The sequence below is a fragment of the Mercenaria mercenaria genome, chromosome 15, assembly GCF_021730395.1.
Source record: "Mercenaria mercenaria strain notata chromosome 15, MADL_Memer_1, whole genome shotgun sequence".
NCBI lineage: Eukaryota > Metazoa > Mollusca > Bivalvia > Venerida > Veneridae > Mercenaria > Mercenaria mercenaria.
In genome coordinates this window covers 36,450,318-36,467,505 of record NC_069375.1, presented here as the reverse complement: position 1 = coordinate 36,467,505, position 17,188 = coordinate 36,450,318, and positions in this window count along the sequence as shown.

The window sequence follows — 17,188 nt, the reverse complement described above, 5'->3', positions numbered from 1 at the left end:
TGACGAGTGTGAAATAAAATAACTTTTACTCTCGTTAAGTTTTAATATATATATTTTGTCGGTTAAATATAGGCAAGAGAAAATTTAGTCAAAGTATACATCCAATTATGAAATTACTTTCCACACAATTTTTGAAATTCATTTTTGATGATAAAGAAAATATAAAGTAACATCAGTATTCAAATTTATACAATATCTGGACGTCCGACGCTCATCTTACCTGCATCTTATCTTCCATTTAAGGAATAAGCCCCCTAATAGTAATGTGTTTGAAAAATGTCATTCGCTTGGTATATTCTTAAGGGGACGCATACTTTGAAATTAGAAAAAAGTGGGTGGGGTATGATAAAATTTACCTGCAAAAAAGTACAAGGTTTTGGTACATGAAATGGATACTGTTTCAACTGTTATAAGTACACAAAGGATTGCTCACTAAAATAAAAATGAGAAAACTGAAACAAGAAAGTTATTGTTGAATTACATAAGACTTCTTGTGTACATTCAAAGTCAACAATTAAGACTTTTTGGTGCGAAAATAATAGTGCTTCACCTTGTCCAAACATTTATCAATGTCCTACAGATTCTAATTTAAAGAAAGAATGTGAAATATGGTCACTGTATTGCTTTTCATTTCGCATATGTAAGCTAAAACACATTATTTAGTTTGTTTACAAAGTAGTGCATAAGAAAAGATACGGTGGTCAAGGAATGCCACATTCCAAAACTAAAAGAGTATATTCCCCTTAATACATTAAACAATTATCGTTACAGAAGTCTAGTGGCTTACAATAAGGGCCTAGAAATGTTGCCATTATTAATTTTTAACTTGGTATTCATGAACTACAATGCACTTAAATATCAAAACACATTTAACAAACTTTTGAAAATGTATTGTCTTAAAAATCCCTAAAATAAGGTATGAAAGTTGGTTGAGAGGTCCAATCAATGTGTATATGTGCAAAAGTAACATTCAATCTTGTTCACAAAAGTTACTAATACACAGCAGGCATGTCAATGATCAAAACTGGACGAATATACAGTTATCCTCACTTTAATGTCATTTATAATTTGTCCTTGAATTCTCCACCATACTTTTCATAATTCTGTTTGCACGAGTTGCACGAGAATGCTGTCATTCACGTAAAAAAATGGGGTCAAATAAGTTGTAAATGCAATATCATCTAAACGTAATTAATGGATTATGCAGTTCAAGATAAACTTTATCTCATAACGTAACGAACATGTATAATGTTGTAACAACAACTTTACTTACACTGATTTAAGTAGCAGTCGGTTTATAAGTGACTATTGATTCATTTTATGTTTTGTTATTGTTGTCAAAAAGTATAACGGAAGTGCCTCACAACTGAAGCGGAAACCAGTTTGATGCGCAAAGTAGTCCAATGTAAGTAATATTTTTTTGACAAATGTCCACAGAAATTAATAATTTTCTAATATTAAAGACGAATATCTGAATAGGATTCATTATTTGATAAGAAATTATAATCATCGACATGTTTTTTTTAAAAATCGTACACGTGCTGACACCTAAGTTGTCTCCCGTTGTTTATTAGAGTTACCTTTCGTCCGGCGCAGTAATACATTTGCAGTGAATCGCCGAGAAGTCGTGGGAAAATTAAAAACCATGTAAACAAACTAAAATTAACCACCTTTTCAAGATGAATTTCAAGTGATCGCCATTATGCATTTAACCCGCCTGACCTGTGTAGCATCTTAGATATCTGTTCTAAGGTATTCATTGTGTAGAATGTCATGTTATGCCCTTGCAATGCTAATCCCACTCTGATTTTTTTGTTTACATTTTTTATCAATGAGAAATATGGCGTCCATCCCGAGCTGAACTGACGTGGCGTTAAATTTTTACATGTTTAAGCAAACCTGGTGTGTTAGAAAGAAAATCTCATCCCTTCAACATTATTTGGAACACTGTTATTGTAAAAAACCTGTTTTTTCCTTATACAAAAGCTTAATATTTTGTGTTGAATGTACTTTCACAAAGACCTCTGTTTTCCTATTACATTCATAGTACCACATCCTTATCCACAAAATACTGAATATTACAGGTGTCCATCAGTATTATATCAGTTTAGGAATATGTTTTTTATTTTCCCACCATCGATTTCTTGAATATGCACCCCTTCGGCATTGCTGTATGAACTGTGAATGTAGCAATATGCGTCCCCTTAAAGTTGACATTGTTTCGCACTGTGTTGCAATTTTTAAACAATTTTTATCGTGCTTTTTTTTTTTTTTACAAATTTTGTATAATTTGTGATATTACCTCAAGCTCAAGTAGAGACAAATTTCGAAGTGATGGCCACTGTCCAAAACGTTTGCAGTGAATTCATTATTCCATTAATGTTGATAAAAGAAACGCCAAACTATTGGTATATAATTATAAAACACAAAATAAAACTGTCAAAATCATTTTTTATTCTATGGTGCCTCAAGTAAAAGGATTAAATGAGACAGAATTCTAACTCTAACATTGAAAAATTAAGGTCGAGTCTGTAGGACTGTTTTAAATTTTGCTCACTTCATTAAAAGATAACCTTGTGGCAAAAGTAAAACTTGCCTACATTTCTTCCACAATATGCAATCTAAAGAGTAAAGGTGAAATAGAGAACTTTTACCGCACGTAACTAAGTATTTTTAAAGATGTCTTACTCTGCACCCTTCTGTCACTTTGAACAAGAAATCGTTTATCAAACGAAAAATTTCCACTTTTGTATAATAAATCAATAATAAATCTTCAAAAAAGTAAAAACTTACTAGAAAAAAAGGAATATAAGGAAAATAATTTTGTCCCAGTGGGGCTTGAACCTATGCCCACCGCCAAGTAGGTCTACTGTAGGAATTAAATACTCTTCAAAAGGAGGTACACTATTATATTGGTCATTCTTTAATGTATATATAGGTTTGATTTAACCATTTTTCTTGATTTAACCGCGTTTTTTTTATATTTGTTTAGTTTTAATCACACTTTTGTATTAAAAAACTGCCTCATAGGCAGCTTTATTCAAGTTTTTTTTAATAAAACATGCAATTTTGGGGTATGGGGAAAGAAATTAGCCAAACGTTAAGAGACAGTGGCTATATCCTTTTTAGAAAGAAATATACATAGTTGCAAAGTGCATATTTCTTATGAATTTTTAGCAAGCAGTAAAATATAGACCATTTATATACTCTAGCTTCTTTTCTAATTGTGTAAATTTCACTCATGAAATTGTTATGACTTTCCTTTCTTCTCCCTCTCTCTCTACCTTTCTTTCTTTTTTTCTTTTTATACTGATGCATGCAGTAAGAATTACCAATACAACAATACAATATTTTCTTATTTCGTCAACGATACATGTCAATAACTACAGACAATATAATAAATATAACACCTATCAATAATAATACTCTTTTGTAACTATCAGCTCTCTGTGTCATAGACAGCTTAACTTCGGCCGAGTTCGCGAGTTTCTGCGCGCGTTCGGAAATACCACGGACACGAGCAATAAAGAAATTTTACAAAAATCACCAACTTTTAAACGTCGAGGGAAGCAAGAAGGCATTAAAATAATTTCAAAATAAAAACATATATAATAAATTTATTGTCTGTAGAATACTTCAATAGGATAATAAGTATTCTCAAATTATGAATAAAGTGGCTACATGGGAAAGAATAAGATACGTATCACAGGTTTATGCTTAGTTTATTCAGTAACTACATGCCGTAAACTGAGACTGATAGTGGTATTTTTTAATCGCCAAGGGAAGCATTAATTCTTCTTTTTAGATAAATAATTTTTATATCTTTGTAAAGAGAAAAAAATGACCAACACTTCAATAGGATAATAAATATTGTGTGTACATTCTAATAAAAACAATATTTGTTCAAACTTTTTTTCCTTCTTTGTTTCTATTGGAAAATATCAACCAGGTAAAAATCGATATCGATCAGCTAGGTGATTTCAAGGGGGATAATTTTACCGATAAGGCGGCAAATTTTACCGAATTGTTGATCATGGCAGAAATATATTATGGAAATATATATACAGGCAGTTAGCGGGGCATCTGTCAGTATGCATTTCTGATTTCAGTCGTCTTGTTGAAACAATAGGAATATTGTGACTGATATACCCCTTTTTTTCCATTTAATATTAACTCTGTCTCAAAATACTGAAAATCCCGCCATTAAAATATCGGCAGCAGTTTTCATCGTAAAGGTATCCGAGTAAAAAGGTAAGCAGTTTCAGTTTGTTAATGTTTATTTTACCATTTTGAACAATCTTTATTCATAAAACAAGAAAACATTCTCGCAAGGTTAGATGGAATCACATCACAGGTTTTTGGTTGCGGGTTTATCCCGCTACCAAAGTTAAGTGTATTTCTGACAATCTTGTAGCATCTTTATTTGATTCCAAATCACATCCAAAGGAATTTGTGGATGAATTATCAATGACCAAGCAGTTCTTATTCATCCTCTATCCATATACACTGGCCATTTAGATTATATAAGATCTGTCAATGATTAGGTATTCCAGCCCATGGTTACATCACTGACTTCCAGCTGTTCATATAAGGTCAGGCAGAGTTTATCTTAGACATGAGGCACATTAGTATTTTTTACTTATACTTGTTAACCAGGTTTTCAACGAAAACCTGAGTTATTAGATTGGGGTAGATGTCGGTCGGGCGGGCGGGCGGCGGCGGTGGCGGCGGCGGCGGCGTCAAACTGGTGTTTCCGGTCAATAACTTTTGTTTCGGTAAAGATATTTGAATAAAACTTGGTATGTATGTAGCTTATATCAAGACAAAGGCTGGGATTGATTTTGGGGTTTCTGGGGTCAAGGTCAAGGTCACTGTTACTTAAAATAGAAAAAGGGTTTCCGGTCAATAACTTTTGTTTCGGTAAAGATATTTGAATAAAACTTGGTATGTATGTAGCTTATATCAAGACAAAGGCTGGGATTGATTTTGGGGTTTCTTGGGTCAAGGTCAAGGTCACTGTTACTTAAAATAGAAAAAGGGTTTCCGGTCAATAACTTAACTTAGGAATGAGCTATCATGATGAAACTTAGTGTATAGAAAACATATATAAAGTTGTAGCTTGGGATTGATTTTGGGGTTTCTGGGATCAAGGTCAAGGTCATTGTTACTTAAAATAGGGTTAAGGTTAGGTTAGGGTTAGGGTTAGCATATCTTCTACATGCATGGAGGGATTTTGATGAAAGTTGGCACAATTGTTCACCATCATGAGACGGAGTGTCATGCGCAAGAACCAGGTCCCTAGGTCTAAGGTCAAGGTCACACTTAGAGGTCAAAGGATACAAGAATGAAAACTTTGTCCGGAGCATATCTTCTTCATGCATAGAGGGATTTTGATGTAACTTGGCACAATTATACACCATCATGAGACCAAGTGTCTTTCGCAGTTCCCTTCTTTAGAATTACTTCCCTTTGTTGTTACTATAAATAGCTTATATTGTAACTTTTTCATTACTAGACGTAGGGAAAAATCGAGACCACTTTTCTGTAGTACAACATGCATGTTACATCCAATTTTGAGGTGTATTTTGACCAATCTCTACCTGGTAAGGATTTCTGTGTGGACTTAAAAATTTTTTTTTTGTATTTTTTTTTTTTTTTTTTTTAAGAAAAGATTAACTTCCCTTAGTTGTTACTATAAATAACTTATATTGTAACTTTTTTTATAATTGACCGGGAAAAACCAAGACCACTTTTCTGTGGTACTACATAGTTGTTACTTTCTAATTTTAGGTGTATTTTAAGGTATCTCTACCTGGTAAGGAGTTTTTTTGTGGACTTAGAAAAACAAAAGAATTACAATGATTACTAAACAACCACAAAATTAAAATTACATCTGCAAATACAGGTGCTAGAGTAAAGAAATTTGCTATGAGGGGCGTATATTGTGACATTCTGGCACTCTTGTTTATTCTTATGAAAAGTGTTGAAAACCTGGTTTCGTGGCATTGCCGCGTTTCTTGTATATTTATAGATTGGCATAAAATTTTTTAAATGAAAATAACTCTAGCAAAACCCGCAACCACCAGACAACTCAAGGCTTTGATTTTTAATTGGTTGTAGATGTACAGGGAATTCCGTGGTGTATATTTACCATGTAAAATGATCTCTTATTGGTGTAATATATATTGATATCTTATTTCAAAAATGAAAATTCTAATGAAATTCCAATGATTTCAGGAAAAAAGTATTTGAAATAATGTATTTTGGGTGATATGAGTTCAAAGAGACAAAAATGCGAAGAGAAGAAAAAACGGTTGACATGTATATTTCTTGTTCTTCGATATTTCTTTCATTCTGATTTAGCGGCATCAAATTTATTAATGTTAGGAACGCATATATCCCCAGAAATTACAGCGAAGCTCTATTGAAATTCAGGTAGTTTCCTCTGACCTAACAATCCTTTAATGTCGGAATCACCGACACGAAATAATACGAGCCGCGCCATGTGAAAACCAACATAGTGTATTTGCTACCAGCATGCATCCAGACCAGCCTGCACATCCGTGCAGTCTGGTCAGAATCCTGCTGTTCGCTAACGGTTTCTCTAATTGCAATAGGCTTTGAAAGCGAACAGTGTGGATCATGACCAGACTGCGCGGATGTGCAGGCTGGTCGCAAACGCACTATGTTGGTTTTCTCACTATGTTGGTTTTCTCATGTATACAATTACGGAAATATGATTGAAGTGACATTGTACAAATATCAGGTATAGAATAAATTCATTTTATATATTAATTCGAATTTTGTGACTTCTTCAAAATAGGTTCGTGTATTAAAGTATGTAGGATGACAAAACTGTATAATTTCTTCTGACTTTTTTGTAATTCAGAGAACTTATTTACACTTTAATTTTCTAAAAGTAGAAATGATCTGTTTCGTATTTATGGCCTGTCGATTTTCTGAATTAAACGCGTAGAAGGATTTTAGCCAATTGTAAATTAGCTATCTTTGCATTTTAAGTGGCAGGGGCCAGTTTCGCATTTGGCCCGGGTGCGTTTTTTAAATAAAATAGACATATGTACTTTACAGGCATATATATTTAACTGGTTATTTATGATGTTTATAGAACTAAGGATTCCTGCGTACGAGTGATTATTGTGTAAAATAAATATGTGCATGTATCGATTTTCCTAGCTCCATGTAGACGGCCGGGTCTAAAACTTTACCTGAGGTAACGGAAGTTAGACGAATTGGAAACGGTCAATCATCCATCCAGCTTCAGCTCAAATTTGCGGAAAAAGTAAACGGTTATGAGACACTTTTCTTCCCACCATTATTTTCGTCTGGCCACATGCTTTAAAAATATGCATGTGTTTTAGGTCAGTCATTTGCAGAAAATACGGTACAGGTCGCGCAAGGAGTGCATTTTGGGCCATTTTTGTCTAAAAATTTAGTGTCCTGAAACCTGCGTTTTATTCGTTTTTATCACAGAAGCAACTGAATCGGCAGACTGAAAATATCACATAATATGGTGCTATGTCTATGCAAGACATTCGCTCAATAATTGCCTTGAATTTGTCGAAATTGGATTTTTTATGATTTTTTTTTTTGCACTGGTATAAGCGCAGAGTTGTGGAGTTTTCAAATTTACTGTTCCTTGCCCCCATTATCGGTGACGAGGCATCAAACTACTAAATCTTGATGGTCACACTAAACTGCTGACGACTTACCTGATTATATGCAATGTTTTGGAGAATGATGACCATAAGTATAAAGAAATAAAGAAGGATTATCGGAAAATGTTGACGATAAATATGAATTAAGACGGAACTACGACCAGTGCATGTATTTTGTCCTAGGGATAACTAACACCTTTACATACTTAAATGAGATCAACCGCAAGCGGCAATTCAAATTATTCAGGATATTTCATTGTGGAGCCTTTTATTGTTACTATGTTATCATAGATCTATATGCATGTAATGATTATGTCTTATGAGCAATAACAAAACAAGTAATTTAAGCATGAAAAAGATAGCAGAACATAACAAATACGTGAAAGAATCATTGATACAAGGTGATATTCAATATTCAATATTATAATTGAGCCGCGCCATGAGAAAACCAACATAGTGGGTTTGCGACCAGCATGGATCTAGATTAGCCTGCGCATCCGCGCAGTCTGGTCAGGATCCATGCTGTTCACTTTCAAAGCCTATTGCAATTAGAGAAACTGTTGGCGAACAGCATGGATCCTTACCAGACTGCGCGGATGCGCAGGCTGGTCTGGATCCATGCTGGTCGCAAAGCCACTATGTTGGTTTCCTCATGGCACGGCTCATTATAATAACGCCAAGTTGTACAACAGTAGATCTAGATTGTAATGATTATTCACAGTATATATAATTGTCAATATTGTAATACCGATTGGCTTCTTCAATAAAATGAAATAAAGGTGTTTTCAGATTTTAGCAAATTGTCTGAATCCTGAAGAATTTTAAACAAGAGCATAAATTTAGCACATCTTATATAAAGAGCAGAATTGTTGAAAAGGAAACTTGCTATTATTATTATCATTTAGAGCGTACTGTAAAACAATGGAGTTTTACTCTGGTTATGGCATGTCAAACGTTGCTAAATTATATATGTATATGTTATTATTATTGTATGTTTGTTATTGTTATTCAATGTCATGTCATTCATATTCTAAGTGTTACCATTGTTATTCTATATGTCGTTATTCTTATTGTATGTTCGATATTCTTATTGTAAAAGACGTTATTGTTGTATATTCATTATTGTTTTGTAAGCTTGATGTGATATTTTCCGCGATATAAATAGCACACGCGATATAAATAGCACAGCGACGCTATACAAATTATACAATCACATAACATAGAATAAGAATGACACGTTTTGTAAATAGAATCGTCAGATATTGAACAACAATGATGACTTTTACCATAAGAATATCGAACATACAATAAGAATAACGACATATACAATAACAATGGTATTACTTAGAATATGAATGACACGACATTGAATAACAATATCAAAGATACAATAAGAATAACGAAATATAGAATAACAATAATGACTTTTACCATAAGAATATCGAACATACAATAAGAATAACGGCATATACAATAACAATGATAAGACTTAGAATATGAATGACACGACATTGAATAACAATATCAAACGTTTGTGTCACGAAACTTGTACTTTCTTCAATAAGTGAATCTAAAATTAACAAAAATCATGTAGCAGCATTACGTCACCATATCAGCATTTTATATTACTGAAATCTATACATGTCTATCTTTCCGTAAGCTGATTTACTTTTCCAAACGAGCTTCTTTCCTTACAGTCTTTACATTAAAGCGAATACCGGTTAGTTACTAATAATGACATAAAATAGTTTCGAGCAATAAAAATATATTACAAAACAATTTCTTTCACAATTTAAAGAAAAAAAAACCGTATACATAGTTCTGTACATATCAAGTAACGTAATACCTGTAGGTGTTTTTTATTCAATTTTATGGTATCTAGAATGACCGATTATAAACAAAATTTCATAAACATTGGAGAAACCAGTGCGGATGACTCCTTGTTATACTGTTTGTTTAACATTGCAACAGATATGTAACAATATCATTGAGCAGTAACATCTTTTCTTAGTATTGCTATATACTACTGGTAAGAATTCATGATAATAATATTCCGTATGATTGTTGGTCAGTTGTCAATGTGGCTAATCAATCAAGCATCATAAAACTTTTATCAATTATCAATCAACTGTGTATTTCTTACTGTGTATTTCATATTGTTTGAAGAATGACACGTGTCCCCTATCCATCCTTCCATCTATCTGAATTACACGAGAAGCAAAAACACTGAGCGTGACGTTATTTCATAGCTACTAAACTCTAGCGCCATCACCAAAAAGTGGTGATAAGAAAAGGAGCTACCGACATTTTCGTGGTTCCGCTATCATCGATTTAGAATTCTAAGGATTTACATTTTGTCCTATATTTTTATTGATATAACCGTTTTTTTTCTCGAAAATAGGAGAATGTAGAGCAGTATAAAACACATTTACTACAGGTCTTGACTGTAATTGTGTTTAAATATTACGTAAATTGTAGTGCTAAGAGCTTTTTCTTTTGATGCGGACGTTTGCGTATTTTGATATAAGATATTTCGATGTATAGACACATTATATGAACATTACCGCGCCTGCAAAATGGAAAAAAAAAATATATATATATGATGTTTACATGCAAACATTATCGTTAATAAACCCTCATAATGGAGGTTTGCAAGTATTTTTAAAAGTCGTTCGTGGTGGCGCTATACAGTAGTGGTGGCGCTGGGGCGTATGACTTGCCTTTTGCTGTTTTATTGCGCACACTGGATAACCGGCTATTCTGACGCCCGCTGGACAAAAAACCCCGCTGGAAATGCAACCCAGCTGTAAATCGGTAGGTAAAGTTTTTCATTTATTTCTATTAAAACTAAGCCAATTCTTGCAAATCAGCTTGACAGTTTTGTCAAGGAATGAACATGGCTTACATTTACAATTTCTGGGCCAAAAACGATCGTTATGCTTTTAGATATTCGCTAACAATTTCTTCAGTTTGAAAATCATGCAAAAATCCAAAGTTTTGCGCAAATTGTTTTGTTTATGAACAACTTGTGAAAACTTTTATCATCTGGTTTAATAGATGTGTCCTTTCGGAACACATGTGTGAAGTTTCCGGGTTCTACGTTATTCCTGAAAAAATATATTAGCTGTTAAATAGGCATGGTCGAAAAAAAAAAGACTGTCGAAAACGGCCGCTATAGTGCTGTCGCTGAACTCGGATGTTAACATAAATTAACTTCGATTATTTTGAATACTTTTGTTTGTAAAAAGTATTACTGGCAATGTTTTGAAGGAAACGTAATTATTTTTAAAAATGACACTTTCATTTCAAGAGGCTTTATGACTATATTCCTTCACACCCGGGCTGAGTTTTAACGTAGTACACGCGTTCTTGCAATTTTTCCGCCTGCGAAAGCCAACCATATAATGTTTTGCAGTTACACCGGAAAAATACAACTTACATATTGCCACTTTGCCAGCTTTTGATGGTGGTGGAAAACCACTACAGGTGCCTCCGGGCTACTACAGAAAGTGATTTCACCTCGGGTTTTGCAAGTGCAAATGATTGCTTCTGGTCGTCAGTCCTTTGAATTTTGTATGAAGAATTCAGTATCTTTAATGAATCTCAAATGCCCGTTCTTGTTTTGGAAAGTGCTAGATAGGTGTATAATCTTATTTGCTCTTACATAATTATTTAATTGCTCCTAATGTAAATCTGCGATTTTGTTTTATTCATAAATACCCTTTCAACAAATACCAGTTTATTCATGGTCTAAAACTGCAAGTTGTTGATGTATAGAGACAAACGGATGTAAACGATTGTTTCAAATCTAAATAAGCAGAACTTTGCAAAATCTCACATGACTGTTTAAAGACTAGTGTTCAATTACAAATCAGTTATTTCTTAACATGCCAGCCACATGTAGCTTTAATCAACATATAACAAGGTAGGTCGGAACTCTTCTTTGCTTGTTTACGATCTTACGATCCCGGATCCCAGAATTTACGTCAGTCCCCTTTTGTGCAGTTTACGCATTTGCTCTTTCTGTCAACAAGATCTTACACTCTTATTTTGTACAACGTTAGGTATTGTACATTGTTTCACATACATAATGCCTTTTGTATAAAAAATAAATGCTTTACGCGTATACAGTATTACTGTATGTTGCCATAAAACACAGACTTTTAGTGTATACATGTATACTAAGATTTGTGTATTAATATGGCTCAGAGGTAAAGTGATGCCGATTAGTACTGCCAGTCCCGTAGTTCAAAACATGATAGAGGTCACTTGAATATCTAAGATCCAAAAATCAATTAGAGGACAAGTTCAGGTTCTGCACACGAGGAAAGTGTTCACGTGTACTGGGTATTGTACCCAAATCCAAATGTTGCTTTATAAACCTATGGAAAAACATGAATTATATTTGAAATTTGTCTATGCATGTTGAAATTGCCAGTCCGACACAAAATACTTATATATAGCTCTGTGTTAAAGATTGTTTTTGTTATACTGACATTGGAGGTTGCCATTAATGATTGGGCCTCACTTATACTTGTATCACCTGTAACACATGTTTGAAGTTTAAAAATCAATACTTAAAAATCAGTCCATGCATGTAGAATCTCAGCCCGGACAAGACACTACGGGCGGACGGACGGACGAAAGGAACTAAGCAACTTTTATACCCTAAACCAAAAGAACAATGATAATGAAATCAACCAGAATTACTCGACATGGCATTAAGGACCATATATAAGTATATATAAACTGTTTACTGACTGCAAGTATACACATTTTACGCAAATGAAAGACGAAAGAAATCGCAAAAACACAGATTAAACAGATACAAAATATACATGAACTGAAGACACTACGGGGCATATAACATGTCTACAAACAGTTTTTTTACTTTTATACAGCCGTATTCTCGATAGCTGACAGCTGACTTCAACGACTGCCTATTGCAAATACAGCGGCCGTTTTCGACAGTCTTTTTTTTTTCGGCAATGCCTATTAAACAGCTAATATATTTTTTCCAGGAATAACGTAGAACCCGGAAACTTCACACAGGTGTTCCAATATAGATAAGGCACCATTTTTTTTACCTTAAGATACGGCATTACTTAGGGTATCTCGTATCTTACGAGAAGATTGAGTTAATAAAAAAATCCCTACGAGCAAGAAAAGGTGACGTTACGATCACCTTAGGACTTAAGGGACCTTTGAGTTAGTCAGCCTTTGTTAGTAAAATACATGTATGATGCTGCTCGGAAACAATCTGTTTGCCTTAGAGATTTGTTTTAACTTTGTCTATAATTGAACTGGTCAAAGTTATTATGATAATAAAACAAAAAAGTGTTTTAAACGAACTTAAACTCCCTATACTAAGCCTTCTTGAAGATGAATGTCTTCAGGCGAAGGAAGCGCCTAGCCGTATGCAGAAAGTTTTTTCTTTCTTCTTTTTTATACACATATATACATATTCATCCCACACAGTATTCTGATATTTCTTCTTGTGGAGACGATGTAGAAATTAACGGAATGGAGACGATACGTAATAAGCAATAGATAGAACAAATACAATCGAACGAGGTCGTGGGAGTAAAAATACGGGGTACAATGTCACGGGCACGTGAAAAGCGGGATACTATGTCATGGGCACGTGAAAAACGGGTTATTATGTCATGGGATGATAAAGCGGGATATTATGTCATGGGCACGAGAACAGCGGGTTACTATGTCATGGGATGATAAAGCGGGATACTATGTCATGGCACGAGAAAAGCGGGATACTATGTCATGGGATGATAAAGCGAGATACTATGTCATGGGATGATAAAGCGGGATACTATGTCATGGGCACGAGAACAGCGGGTTACTATGTCATGGGATGATAAAGCGGGATACTATGTCATGGGCACGAGAACAGCGGGTTACTATGTCATGGGATGATAAAGCGAGATACTATGTCATGGGATGATAAAGCGGGATACTATGTCATGGACACGAGAAAAGCGGGATACTATGTCATGGGATGATAAAGCGAGATACTATGTCATGGGATGATAAAGCGGGATACTATGTCATGGGCACGAGAACAGCGGGTTACTATGTCATGGGATGATAAAGCGGGATACTATATCATGGGCACGAGAACAGCGGGTTACTTTGTCATGGGATGATAAAGCGGGATACTATGTCATGGCACGAGAAAAGCGGGATACTATGTCATGGGATGATAAAGCGGGATACTATGTCATGGCACGAGAAAAGCGGGATACTATGTCATGGACACGAGAAAAGCGGGATACTACGTCATGGGATGATAAAGCGGGATACTATGTCATGGGATGATAAAGCGGGATATTATGTCATGGTCACGAGAAAAGCGGGATACTATGTCTGGGCACGAGAAAAGCGGGATACTACGTCATGGGAACGAAAAAAGCGGGATACTATGTCATGGGCACGAGAAAAGCTGGTTACTGTGTCATGGGAACCGTAAAAGGGAAATATTATGTCGAAGGAACGGGAATGGTGGGTTAAAATGTTGTTTGAACAAGATACCAGCCCTGTACTTCTGAAGTATTGGTACATACACCGAAAACTTTTATCGTGTTGATTTCATATGAATAAAACCACGGTATCAGTTTCATCATATGTACATTTACGAGTTTTTCTTCCTTCAATCTGATGCATTTTTAGCTGACGACATTGTCTCGCGAGGAAGTCAACTAAAAGCCTGGGATTATTATTATGTAAATCTACCGATATAAATCAATATCAATTTCGATTTTGTTTGTTTTCCCCATTCCGTTCGGAACGGAATTTATTCAATCTAGTAATTTATGTATTCATGGAAGCAGACCGGACGGGATTTACTTTTGGAATTAAAAGATACTTTATGTAAATACATATTGATTGCAAATGCCTGAACTCCCCAGGAAAAATTGTTGTATAGAGCCGCTTGTCGCAATCTATTTCTTGTCTAACGTATTGGTCAATAAAATAATAACATATTGAAAAAAAAAAACAAAAAAAAAAACACGACCCCCCAAAAACAACAACAACAATAACAACAATAACAACGACAAAAAACAACAACTAAAAACAGCAAGATTTTGAGGCAAAGAAAAGAGTTACAAATGTATAAAAAAATATTGTGTTTTCACATTATTTCTCTCTTTCTAAGCTTAGTTGTAAATTCTCTATAAGCAGTAGCATCGTGAAAAACCAGACTAATCAATGATTCACGTGAGAGCATAATGACCAGTCTCGTACAAAACTAATAGAAGTTCTATAAGACACACTTCATTTTTGTAATAATATGATACAGTCTTTAATGTCTGTAACAATAGTCAACGCTGAATATAAAGTACATGTAAAATTTAAGGCTGTCGAACTATTTTCTGAGATTAAGTCCAAAAAACTGGTAGATTTTCTTTTCGTTTACATAGATGGACACAGTTTATGAACTCCGCCCTTGTTGAAAACGTGTTTGTAGTTTGATCAAATTCTGCAACAGGCGAATTAATTTCATGGTTTATATTTCATTTAAATACCTTACTGCGATAAAAACTAGTATGTAGCTTGAATATAAAACGTTTCGTGTGACATTGGCCAAAATTTTGGTTCTCGCTTTTTTTCTGAAAACACCAAAATATTTGAATTCATGTAGAATAGTAAGATCAATCGGCATCATGTGAAGTTCAAGCCTTCGTAAACAAAACTCTTTTTATAATGGTTGCGCTCGTGTCAGTCATTTCGTGCTCGTGCTGGCGTTCCCAAAAGAACGACAACACGACAGCATGATGTGTCATTTTGTCTTGTTGTCGTGTTGGCGTCCACACCAGAACAACAGCATGAGAACACGAAAGCATGAGTATACGACAAAAAGGCGGCGACACGACCTCGTCACCTGGTTGACATGTGCAGTTAAATTACATATATACAGTTCTCAACACTGAAGGTAAAAATAACAGGATTATAATATATTTAATGATGCACTCATAACACATTTACAACATATTAACATATTCCATTTTTTCGCAACACTTCGACAACATATCTTAACATACTTTTGAATCCGTTTTCGGACCCAAACTCTATCGCCCGTGCTTAAAAATCTTTGAGATTTTTTCATACAAGTTTCCTAATGTTTAATTCTGTTTTGATTTACTTTTATTAATTTTTGACGTTTTGTGCATTCTTGAAAAAATAAGGAAATCAGAATCTAAATTTAAAAAGAAGGGCCGTTGATAAATGACTCCTCCCATTGTTTTTCTGGTATTGATGATGTTTATCACAGTAAATGTCAGAAACGTTGAATAGAACCGTCCGATTCGTGTTATTATGCAGTGTCATCTTTTCAAGTTTTGCTAAAAAAAGCACCATCATTGGCAATTAATAAATCTGATCATTAAAACTGCGTGATCAGTTAACGATTAGCAATATAGGATGTCATTCTCTAATGGAAGTATCGTGTCAATAAAACCTTTGTTAACAGTTTGTTTGACTGTGGAACTCTGCAAGAGCAATGTTTTGTCTTGTATTGATTAGAACTGAGATTGTTTATACAAGGCTATTACAACACTTAACGTATTTTCCCTTTGATTTTTTGTTGTTTCACAGAGAATCGATATCTAAAGATATCAGATATAGAATTCAGTCTCTGAGTAAATACAGGTTAGAGTTTTATAAATATGATACAAAAATCAAATTTATTTGGATAGACGAATAAATACTAATTTTGAAGAGAGCTAAGACTTGCTTAACACCAATCCAAAACCATAACCTACAATTTATTCACGATATATGTGGTATAACATTTGTAAGAGTTTAAAAGAGACGCCTGTTTTATTGTAACCTTTACAACATCTTACAACAGATAACGGCAATAAATCCTGAAAATATTAATACCGATGGCAAACTTTCGCATGAAAAAATCTTTTGCCTATCTGTAGACGACGACCTTATCATCGAATTTGCCGTTGACTTTATCGTTGAATTTGCTATTGATTTGATCTTTGACTTGGTCGCATTTAAAGCAATCAGCATTATTGTATAGAGATAATATAGTACCTAAAATTTTAGATTATGAAAAACAATAAAAAAAATATATAAAAAATAATGCTGGTTGCTGATAAGAAACATTTAAGACTGAATATAATACTTAAGTCTTGATCTGATCATCTTGAAGCATATCATTTAAGATTTTCTGAAACTTCTTATTTAATTTCCATGTAGCTGCTCTTGCAAGTCATTGATAAACATTTAATCTCCAATTACACCTGGATTATGTGTCTCAATGCAAAAAAGTTGTCAAATACATGATTCTTGTGTTACGTCAGAAAATGTTTTAAGTCTAATGAAATAAATTCAGATCCACTATTTAAGCTGAAATTTAGATATGATGTTGTTTATATCATATCACACGTTATACATAAAAACTCTTCAGTGTTTCCCATGAAAATTGACATTACAATTAAATGACCTATACCTAAGTTTTTAACCATACATTTACTTCATTA